We start from the raw sequence: 11,996 nt of genomic DNA, 5'->3' as shown, positions 1-11,996 counted from the left end.
ATGCAGAATGGACATGAAGAAAGTACCTAATTAAAAGCACTAAAATTTGAGAATAAAAAATGTCAGTCACAGGTTTTTTGATATGCCCCGAAGTTTGTCAGAGATTTATTTGCAAAAACTTCATAGTAAGGGTGAGTCAGCTGTCCTGCTGAATACAACATTACATATAATGGAATACATGATGCAGCTCTTCTCTGTTTTACATTTTCTTCATCAGTATTTCTAAGTTGAATTTATATTTTAAATGTACTCAAATCTTAAGCCAGCATTCCAGATTACTACATATTTAACTCACTGAAACAAAGACATTCTTTTAAATTAATCAGAGAGGTTTAGTTTGTTCATAACAATGTTCATTGCTTTTAGAAAAAGGGAACAGTAATTTACTTTGTGTGATCTCCATAACGAGACATGGTTATGAAATTTCACCAACTTTAAAAAAATATGTTTCCAAAGATTTTAGGTAAAACAAGGATTTTGTCTTACTAAGGTACTGATTTTGCTGGAGGGTTCTTTTAAAACTAGTTTGTCGGATAGTCAGAAGTAAAGAAAGGGAACTCTTTGTCCAGCTATCTGGAAGGGAAGGACTGTTGTCCCTTTAAGGGCTCTCTTCAGTGGGGAGTGGGGGAAGAGGTGGTGAAGGGATGGACAGAAAGGACAGGAAGACTTGGAAGCACTTTTTTTTTTTTCAACTATAGTAATTAAAATGTGTATTTTAGATAAGGGAGGTCTTTTGAAGGATTTATTTAAAAAACTATGTCTGAAGATCCACGCATTTAAGGCTAAAGATGATTGTGCATCTAAAACTCTATGCAAGCATTTTTTAGAAATGTGATTTTATAATTTTCACAAGCTCACTAATGAAATATTTTTAAAGCAAATTTTAAACTAAGGTCCTGTAGACTGACATGTTCAGTGTAAATATTAAATTAATGCACAACTGTTTTTGTCAGTAAAGTCAGAAACTGACAGCATAAAAATTTATTTGGGCATAAGCTTTCGTGGACATCTGATGAAATGGGTTCTAGTCCACAAAAGCTTATGCCCAAATAATTTGTTAGTCTTTGAGGTGACACAAGGACTCATCCTTGTTTTTGCTGATACAGACTAACAGGACTACCACTCTGAAACCTGTCAGTATATACCTTGGGGTTGGCAAATGCCTGTTAAATGGCTTTATTAACCCTTGAACAGTCTCTTTAACAGTTTCAGTGTTGTGCTAATAGGTCTGGCAGGCTGGAGGTTTTTTCACTTTTAACTACTAGATTCCCTCCCAAGGAAGACTCACCAGGCTAGAGCAGCCATCTGTGGGAGCCTGCAGGAAGGGTCAGAACAGGGATAGGAAAAAAAGATGATGGACACTAAGACCCAGTGATGCCCCAAATTTTCAGGTGCCCTACGCAGCTGCCTATGTTGCCTACGCCTAAGGACGGCCCTGTCCACATGGCTCCCAAAAGCAGCATGGCCCCTTTCCAGCTCCTGTGCATAGGAGCAGCCAGGGTGCTCAGCTCTGCACACTTCCTCTGACCCAAGCGCTGCCCCTGCAGCTCCCATTAGCCAGGCACCACAGCCAATGGGAACTGCAGGGGCTGTGCCTGCAGATGGGGAAGGGTGCAGAGCCACATGGCCATGCCTCTGCACAGAAGCCGGAGAGGGTACATGCTGCTTCTTCCGGGAGCCATTTGAGGTAAGCGCTGCCTGGAGCCTGTGCCCCTGAGCCTGTCCCTGCACTGCAACCCCTGCCCTCTGAACCCCTCGATCCCAGCCCAGAGCACCCTCCTGCACCCTAAGTCCCTCATCCCCAGCCCAAGCCCTCGCCCCAACCCCCTGTGCCGCAGCCCTGATCCCTGTCCTGCCCTCCAAACCCCTCAGTCCTAGGTTGGAGCACCCTCCTGCACCCCAAACCCCGCAGCCCCACCCCAGAGCCCCCTCTCACACCCTGAACTCATTTCTGGCCCCACCCCAAAGCCCACACCCCCTCCTGCACCCCAACCCCAATTTTGTGAGCATTCATAGCCCACCATACAATTTCTATTCCCAGATGTGGCCCTCGGGACAAAAAGTTTGCCCACCCCTGATCTATCTACAGGACTCAATGAAATCACAAGAGTTGGCAACACTGTAATGGCAGCTGCCAGATCTCTCCTCCTTCAGTCTCTAAAACCACTCATTTTTCATGGAAACAAACCTAAATACATGGGGGATGCTAAATGTGTGAAATCAAATGCACTTTGTTAAAACCACCTCTACAGAGACATAATTAGCATTAGCACCAATTGTTATCACTAATGAATTGCATTTATTTGCTGGCTGAGGCAGAGATCTTCACTGAGGACAGGTTTGATCTCCACAGTTTACATCAACTTTACATCCTCTTTGAGGAGAAATTCATGGTTGTCCTTGAACCTAACACCATCAAGATGATTATTGACTCCATCAAGATCAATAGCCTGTGGATGCTGATGGACCTATTGAGAGGCACCTCTTTCCCGTTGGCTACCAGTGAGTACCCCACACACTCCCTGCCTCTGGGATGCGGAGAGGGGAAGGTCAAACAGACAGGATAATGAGAACTTCACAGGGACCGTGCTGAATGGGCAGATTCTGCCTTGGGGCAAACCTGTATGATGGCCCCAGAGGGGGATCAGAAACTTGTAGGGTTTTCCCCATCAGATCTGGTCTGTATAGCTTCTACTCTAAAGACATTTCCTCTCCTCTGCCTCCCTGGATCTCATCAGGGATGGAGGGAGGGGAGCCTGGAGAGGGGAAAATGGGAAGGGGCTAATCTTCTCAGTTGGAAATGAGGGGGAGCCACCAGGAGAGTATTAAACTGCAGACGCAAGAGGGAAGATGCTAAGGAGGCAGATATGGTTCAAACTCAGCATATCATTAACAAATTGAATCAATGTGACCGTGAATGAGAAGAGAAGAAAATTTTTAATTGTTGATATACCAAAGCCAGGACTCTGTATATTAAACAAAAGAAATTGGGAATTCCCCTTGAGGAGATGAAATTTTAATATAGTTGGCATTTCTGAAACTTGGTGGGATGATTTGCACGATTGGAATGTTAAAATCACTATTAATAAACTGTTCAGGAAGGATAGAGAGGGCAAAGAGGTGGAGGTACTCTATATTAAAGACACTATTACCTGTTTTTGAGTTATTGGTAACTCAGAACTGCTGGATTTTGGATGCCTGTGCATTCATGTGCTAACTAACAAAGCCCAAGAGGAGGTACTGGCGGGGTGTCTGTTAGCAGTCACCCCAGAGGAAAAGTTGAGTTTCATCTTAAGCATCTATCTGTAATGTGTGGAAAGAAAAACTGTATTGTTACGGGTAACTTCAGAGAGGTATATGCAGAAGGACTCATAGAGACTGTCGTAAAACATCATTAGAGGTTCTAAAAATTATTGATAAGTTCCGAACACTAAAGATATTGCACATTGCACCAAACCTAACATAACTATATTGTGGAACTCATTGTGATGGATAAAGATGAATTAATCACTGGACTGAAAGTTGATGATTGTCGAGGAACCAATGATCATGACCTGATTGCATTCAATATGGACAAACAGAGAACAGTTCCAACCAGTTAGATATATACTTGGTGCTTCAAAAGGGATAATTTTCCAAAGCTGATGAAAATTATGAGTGAAATTGATATAAAAGTTAAGACTGAAAAATGCAAAGGAAAAATGGGAGTTCTTTAAGAAGTGTTAATTAGATGACTAAAAAGACAAAGTTCCACTTTGGCTAAAAGCCCATCCTGGTTCAGTGGTAAAGTGAAGGCAGCAAAATCAAAATGAAGGAGAGGCTGCTTACACAGGTATGTTTATAAAGGCAGAAATTGTTTCTAATCTGTGTGGAAACAGTTGTTCTCATTAGTGGAAGTCAAGAGCCAAGTTGGTATCTATCAGTGAAAAAACGAAAGGTGGGCACAAAAACGGAAAGTGAATGTGAGAAAAATACGGTAGTAGCTGAAATCATAGATTAGTAAAAATTTTGGTCTAAGCAGGAGATTTTTCTCAAATACTTAGAGGCAAAAGGCCAACCAGCACCTAAAAAACAGCTAATGAAAAGGCAGCAAAATAGAATGACTGAGGAAAGTAGCAGCTGTACAGCACTGGCTGTTTCCCAACCTCTGACAGCCCCAGGTAGAACTCTTGGTTTTTTAAACTTCAATGTTCTGTGGACAGTTTCACATGTCTGAGGGAGACCTGTGAATCTGTTGATTTTTCTTATTCCTTTTCTTTTTTACGTCTTGTGTTTCACATTGTATATTTCATTCAGAAATACCAGTTATTTTCAGTGTACTCAAACTGGTCATGGGGTGATAAGAGGCTGCTTTGGTCCATACAAGTGTGTGATTGAATATAATTCTTCATACTACATTTCAAATAAACGGAAATTTCCTCATCAATTATATAAAAATAAAAATTCCTAGATTGGTGAAGGGATAGTTTTCATTTCATAGTAATGCATTTGAAAGTGGAGATTACTAGTGGTTGAGTGTGAAAGCGTTCTTTACGGTTATTTCCTCTCCGTGGTGCTAAAGAGCTACAGTAGAATCTCAGAGTTAGGAACAGGGCAGATATAGACTAGTCAGTTCCTGGCACATCTCATTTGGAACCAGAAGTACACAATCAGGCAGCAGCAGAGATGGGTGGGCAGGGGAGAGAGGAGGAAATAAAAGCAAGTACAGTACTGTATTAAATGTACACTGCTTTAAAAAAGGAAGTTTAATTTTTTTTTGACAGGGTAAGGAAACTGTTCCTGTGCTTGTTTCATTTAAATTAAGGTGGTTAAAAGCAGCATTTCTCTTCTTCATAGTAAAGTTTCAAAGCTGTGTTAAGTCAATGTTCAGTTGTAAACTTTTGAAAGAACAACCATAATGTTTTGTTCAGAGTTAGGAACATTTCAGTGTTATGAACAACCTCCATTCCCAAGGTGTTCGTGTATCTTGAAAGTTACATCTGGAGGAGTGGAGATTTTCCTAGACCTCTCCCCCCCACCCACGAGGGGTGTGCACTCCCCCCCCCTAAAAAAAAAGTCCCCAGCACCCTCCCCCCCCCAGTTACATTCAGTGTTGCTAATTTAAATGGTTGGAAATTTGAATTGAAATTGAAACATTAATACACACTTTAAAAGCATACACAGTGTATGAGAAAATACTTGTACCTGAGAAAGCATAATGGGTTTGAAAAGTATAAACAAAGATTGTTTTTATGACAATGTCAACACATTTGTTTCGGCTGTATTGGCCTACCTAATAATTTCAAATTATAATTTGTAAGCAAGGTCTGAATGAGCTCTCCCCTGACAGCTAGTGGTGAGGCACGGGTGCGTGGAAAGGCTTCAGGACCAGACTGTATTTACATGAACACACCTGCTCTGCCTATGTATCCAGCAGACAGAACTGTGCTGCCAAATGATCAACTTTGGCTGGTGTTGGGTTACAAATCACTCTTGCATAAAAACTCCCGCACCTCAATCTGGGTCTATGCTTGTTATGTACTATGTATTTACCCTGTGAACCTTGTAACCAATACTTGTAATCCCTTATAACTCAAGTCTGACCACAGATGTACAGTACCTTCCCTGTTAACTTGTGTAAATTTGATTTTAAACGTTAGCTTTAATTTAAAAAAAATTAACATGGGGGTCATGAAATGTTGTTGTTCTTATTGTATGAGTAAAGGGCAGCAGAACTGTGCTTAGCCTGCCTGAATGAGGGGTCTACTTCAGTGCTTAATTTGTGCTAGGGTTTGTCAGGGCTGACCCCCAGCACCTCTAGGCTTGGCAGTTCCTAGCCCTGGGATCTCTGGGCTTGTCACATCAGTTATGAAAGGGAATCATCGAGTGATCCATCCCCCGTTGTCCATTCCCGGCTTCTGGCAAACAGAAACTAGAGATACTCAGAGCATGGTGTTGCATCCCTGCCCTTCCTGGCTAATAGCCATTGATGGACCTATTCTCCATTAACTTATCTAGTTCTTTTTTGACCCCTGTTATAATTTTGGCCTTCACAACATCCCTGGCAAAAAGTTCCATGGGTGACTGTGCATTGTTTGAAGATATACTTCCTTATGTTTGTTTTAAACTTGCTGCCTATTAATTTCATTGGATGACCCCTAGTTCTTGTGTTAAGTGAAGGCGTAAATAACACTTCCTTATTCATTTTCTCTACACCAGTCAAGATTTTATAAGCCTTTATCAAAATCCCCTTAGTCATCTCTTTTCTAAGCTGAACAGTCCCAGTCTTTTTAATCTCTCTTCATATGGAATCCGTTCCATACCCATAATCATTTTTGTTGCGGTTTTTTGAACCTTTTCCAATTCCAATATATCTTTTTTGAGATGGGGTGACCAGAACTGCATGCAGCATTCAAGATGTGGGCATATAATGGATTTATATAGTAAAAGCTGGGGAGCTTGGTTTCCCAGACTGATAACCTAAGCCAATACTGACAGCATACATGAAAAGGCTGCAAAACACCGTGCCTCCAGGCTGCATCAACATGCAGAAAACCTTATAAGCCAGTCACTGTCAAAGCCAATTTTAGAAGAACTTAATGAGGCTGTTAAGAGTGCTGGGGAGACAACTCATTTTATGTGAACCAACGTGGCTGTTGCATTATACTTTCTATTTACGCAAGAGAAACCACATACTATAAACTGGAGGCCAATGTTAATTACATTATCATTTGTTAATCTTGAAGTTGAGTACTGGTTTAGAACAAGACCAGCCAATGTTTGCCTTTTTTCTGAAAAAAATCAGCTGACTCTCTAGAAGCATGCAGTGCAACAGTGAAAGACTCAGCAGCTGAAAAAGTGAAGAACTCTCTCACCATATTCAAAATATGTGCAAACGTGGCTGATGAATGCACCAATGCAAATAGGCATCAAGCATTAAGTCATTGCATATGTTATCTTGATGTCCTTGGTAGGCCAGCAGATGCATTCTAGATGTTCAGGTTATAGAAGACACATCAGCTGCATCTGTGACATCTTAGAAAAGTTAAATGCTTGTGAATTGAACCCCAAACAGGTGGCTGCTTGTGCATTTGATGGAGTTACAAACTTCTCTGGAAGACACAGTGGAGTACAATTTTCCCTCAGGGAAAAATGTAACCCTAATCTCTCCTATACACACTCCAGAGGATATCTTAAAAAAATAAATAAAATTGAGATATACCTATCTCATGGAGCTGGAAGGCACACTGAGTCTAGCCCCCTGCCTTCACTAGCAGGATCAAGTACTGATTTTGCCCTAGATCCCTAAGTGGCCCCTCAGGGATTGAACTCAAAACCCTGGGTTTAGAAGGCCAATCCTCAAACTAGCTAGCTCAGTGGTTTGAGAATTGGCCTGATAAACCCAGGGTTGTGAGTTCAATCCCTGAGGGGGCCACCTAGGGATCTAGGGCAAAATCAGCACAAAATCAGCTAGCTAGCTCACACTCTCTCTCCAGCTAGTGCTAGTACGAGCTGCAGACTATTAAAAAGCCATACATTTAATGTCTATTTTTACTCTTTTTTTTCAGCAAGAGTCCAAAAGGACTGAATGTCTTGGAAAGAAATAGAAGATACACTGGGATTGAAGTTCAGATTAGGCCAACCTGGGAAAACCTGCTGGCTTTCTCATAAGCAATTCTTGGCTGTTGTCTTAAAATAACTGCAACCATTATTACTGGCTTTGGAAAGTATCCACCAAGATAGGAATCTGTCCTAAGTAGTGAGGCTGGTCAACAACTTTTCTTACTTAGTTCAGAGAAGACTATCACAGTTCTCTCTCTTGTAAGTCTACTGTTGAAATCACTTGTGTCATTAAACAATGTCATTCAGGCACCTTCTACAACAGTAGTAGATCTTTGTCCAGCAATAGAAGCTACCCTTGTATCAATCAGAGATATCAATTGAAAATGTACTGCAAGAAGCAAAGACTTCAATCCAAAAGTTGACTAATGAAAGTATTTATATTGACTCCTTAAGTGAAGAGGACAAGAAATGCTTGTTAAGCCAGCTGAAAAAGTACACAAACTAGATTCTTACAAATTTACAACAGCCATTTCTGGATTCTACTCAACCTTCACGTAGCTTTTACAGATGCCTGTCTTATAAAATACCTACAACTGAGTGGAGTGAGGCACTACCAGCAACGGGCTGCTATGTGATCAGGACAGAACAGAAAATTTTGAACACAGAGTGGAATATCATATGACAAACAAATGAAGATTTAATTTCAACTTCTTTATCATCACTTTATCATCACTTGACCCAATCTTTGTACTATGTTTCCTGGGATGAAAGAAGTAGGAATCCATCTCTTGCTACTCCCAGTCACAACAGCTACAGTTGAGCACTCTTTTCCCTCATTGAATAGAATTTTGTGTTCTGAAAGAAGTCGCCTTTTCCTGATCATGAGCATATCATGAAGGACTGGAAGTACTGGACACACGAGAAGACACCAAAGAGTGCAAAATTACAACAAGAAACCAAGAAGGATGTCGATGTAGTGCTTCACAGTAGGCTTGAGTAGCCAAACTTAATTTCTGTGATGATTTTAAAACATGAATTAAATCTTAATAAAATGGTCGTGAAACATTTTTCAGTTTTTACTATCATGCCATTCAGCCAACCTTTGCCCTCACAGTCTCAACCCTCATCGGCCCTCACCCCCCCCTAAATATTCCAACACCCACCCTAATTTCAGTTCCTGGGGAAAACACTGATTTCTGCCAGGTTTACTAGTTTATGTTTCAAGTTTTGTAATGTGTTTAGGCAGTGATGGATGTACTATGCTGGAGATTAAGGAAATGACCTTAGTCTAGCTGTGTTTCAGTGCGTTATAAAATTAATTGGAGACAGGAAAAAGCAGGAAAGCTGTGTTCTAAATGATTTGCGTCTGGATGACTAAGTGGAAGAAGAACAATTGACGGGACTTCTGGGAATGGCTCAGTCAACACTTGTGTAATTGAGTTAGTAGTATAACTTTGTGGTTTGAAATTTTTAGATCACCAGTTTTAATAAAATATGGGTGTATGGTGGGGAAATAGTAAAGAAGCCTCTATAATGAGGCTTTGCATTTGTAGGGTCTGATCCCGCTCCCATTAAAGTAAATGGCCAAACTCCCATTGATTTCAATAGGACTGGCATCAGGCCCATAGAGTTCTTTTTCTTGAAATCTCGAAGTTAGATAAAGATGATTTTCTCAATTTTTACAGATGGGGCAACTGAGGCACTGAGTGGTTAAAGTCACTTGCCCATGTCACTCAGAGCCAGGTCTTCTGATTCCCATTCCTTTATCGTATTCACTACTACAACTGTCTCTGAACAAGGATAACAACAAATAGCTCTGTTTTTTTTTCTTGTAGGGATTCTCCTGAACTGGCAGGCTGTTTGAGGTAGTGGTTCAGTTGTTTATGGTCAGCCAAATTCCATCTTGATAAGCTGAATTCTTTGCTGTATTAATCCTCACCCCTCTCTGGTGTTGGGCAAAGTAATCTATGGCATGAACTGATAGTGATATGAACCCTATGCTGATGTAGTTTCAAAGGCAAGTCAGCATTTTATCATGTAGGCATGTTCATATTGTCCTAGTTCAGTGGATCTCAAACTGTGGGGCGGGCCTCCCAAGGGAGGTTCGATAATGTATCAAGGGAGGCATGAGCTGTATGTGCCTTTTTATGTTTTTATTTTTATTTTTTAAGAGCTCTGGCTGTCAGCCCTAGGTGGCTGGAGCTCGTGCAGAAGGGTTGTGCGCTATGGACGGTGCGTGAACTGTCATCCGGGACATAGCCTCCCTCAGCCTACGATACCCGCCACCCATGCCATGCACACTCAGGAGGCAGGGATAAAAGGGACAGCCGGAGATCCGCCGCTCGTGCTCTCTTCCTCCCTGTCCCCAATCCCTCACCTGGAGACGGCGGAGCTCTGGCTGTCAGCCGCATGGAGATGGCAGTGGGGCGCTATGTCTGCTGTGAAGTGGTATTGATGAATATCACTTTTCACAGTCACCCTTATTTCTCTGCTGCTGCTGGCGTAACGCTGCCTTCAGAGCTGGACGATGGTATATGTACTTGGGGGGAAGGAATGTAAACGACTACAAACACAAAGAAAGGGAGCCCAATCAAATGCGTTTGAGAATCACTGTCCTGCTTTAATCTGGAGCTCAAACTGCCACATTCCAGCATTATATTTAGTGATTTTTTTTTTAGTTAATATATTTTATAAAAAATCTTTGATAGCACTTACGGTCTGCTTCTGCATTTGCACTTCTGACTGGGAGTTTTGGGTCTGCAAGGATTGGTGCTATAGTGCTTCCACTCCCATTTTAAATAAGCTGTGCATACTTCCTTACACACACACACTTTAAGGAGCTGAAGATTAAGGTATTTTAACTGATATTTATCATATTTTCATCTGTTCCGATAAGGAGAGGTGAGGATGGCATAAACAGTGGAGAACTCTGGCAAGTAGGTTTCTTTGGCTGGAGAATTGTTTGGATGTTAGTACAGTAAAGACAGGTGAAAGAGTTCAGAGACTATCCAGTCAGCTTGGCATTGATAGGAATGAGTCCCGACTGGTAGATGATGAGCGTTGCTGCTGGAACAAGAGTAAAGCTGCTCAGAAGAAAGGGGAATTCCTAGCTCATTGAAACTATTTCTCAGCAAAAAGTCTCCTCCTTAGGGCTCGACAGCTCAATCTGAAGAAGTGGGTATTCACCCACGAAAGCTCATGCTCCAAAACGTCTGTTAGTCTATAAGGTGCCACAGGATTCTTTGCTGCTTTTACAGATCCAGACTAACACGGCTACCTCTCTGATACTTGAATCCAGTATTGTACTCTCCCTAACACTCACGGATCTGCCAAGTGTGTTAGTCAAAGTTTAACATAGAAAAGGAAAGCAAAGCATCAGAACAGGGATCTTCTATGTGGATCTGAGAGGAAAGCTTTACATGTAGAATGTATTTAACTGTTTCCTTTCTGAACAACACACCAACCACAGCCAATGTATGGGTTAATCCATTGCAGACAGATGTGTTAAACTAGCTCTGTACCCTAATGTTAATATATTATCCCTCTGGTTCACACACAGATTTTAAATGTCAGGGGAAAAAATAAAATCTCTTCCAGGACAGCACTGGGGAAAAATTGTTGTGGTATGTTCTATACATCATGCTTCTTGCTTTCACTTTTAAGCTGTGCATTGTTTGTTAGATATGGGTTTCTCCAGCTTTTTCCTAGCCTGGACCAATTTTTTAAACCAAAGCTAGACTGATGGGCACCCAACCTGTTCTTCAGAATCTCGTGGACCATCTCCTTTCCCAGGATAATCCTATGACACTCCTGTGGCACCAATGGCAATTGCTTACATGGAAAAATAATATTTAGGAAAGTATTGAAAGTATTTCTTGCTGTATTTGAATGGGGTTTAGCAGCTGGAAATGAGGAGTAGCAGCTAGCATGATAGTGACCGTCATCTTTCCTTGGACCACCAGCATGTGCTTCACAGGCCATCCATCCATCAGTGGTACAGAGATCACAATTTGGGAACTTCCATATGAGAGTATAGCACTAGAAATGATTAAAATTTGGGGTGAGAAGGCATTTCCATGATAAACCCCTATTTCCAGTTTCATTTGCAGATTTCCTAGATCTGTAGCCAACCATTTCCCACCGGCATTCCACTGTAGCCCTTACAACAATTAGTTCCTCACACTTCATCGTAAAACATGCACAATACTCATCTATGCCTGTTTCTAGGATCATAGCTGGAATGATCATAGCAGTCGTTTAAGAATTTAGGTAATGTAACTACACCCAATGCTGCTCCTATCAAAATCAGTGGCAGAACAGCCATTGACTTAACTGGGAGCTAATTCAGACTCTATCCCAAAAGCAACTAACGCTGATTTAGTTTTGGCCCAGAATTAATGGCCTAGATGCTGCCATCCAGGCTGAACAAATGCAGTTGTTTTACACCAGAAGAA

The sequence above is a fragment of the Gopherus flavomarginatus genome, chromosome 15, assembly GCF_025201925.1.
Source record: "Gopherus flavomarginatus isolate rGopFla2 chromosome 15, rGopFla2.mat.asm, whole genome shotgun sequence".
Lineage (NCBI taxonomy): Eukaryota > Metazoa > Chordata > Testudines > Testudinidae > Gopherus > Gopherus flavomarginatus.
Note: the sequence above shows the minus strand (reverse complement) of the source record.